This window comes from Trachymyrmex septentrionalis, unplaced genomic scaffold (assembly GCF_001594115.1).
Source record: "Trachymyrmex septentrionalis isolate Tsep2-gDNA-1 unplaced genomic scaffold, Tsep1.0 scaffold66, whole genome shotgun sequence".
Lineage (NCBI taxonomy): Eukaryota > Metazoa > Arthropoda > Insecta > Hymenoptera > Formicidae > Trachymyrmex > Trachymyrmex septentrionalis.
This window is the reverse complement of record NW_017305843.1, coordinates 2032452-2032836: the sequence shown is the minus strand read 5'-3', so window position 1 is coordinate 2032836 and position 385 is coordinate 2032452.

Genomic DNA, 385 nt, shown 5'->3' with positions numbered 1-385 from the left:
AGTAACGGGCAAAGTAAGAGTTAACACATTTCTTTGAAATTAACAAAAGAATATATTGACAAAGGTAAAATTACATAACGCAAAAGATAGAATCAAAATTAAAAAAATAATTACAAGTTACAAGTTTCGGCTACCGGATTGAGCCCTCTTCAGACATTAACATAACGAAAAAATCGCAGAATAAAATCAATTATCGCAAATGATTACCAATATTACCTCCTCTTTTTTTTATTTTAAATTGTATAACCAATTGCCTTAACTGAATATTTGTGATTGGATCGAAATGATATCATTGATACCTTCAAGAGAAACTCTCATGTTCTTCAATTTACCATCGGATATAACGTTCACTGTCGCTTACTCCATTTATCCGAAATCGTACATT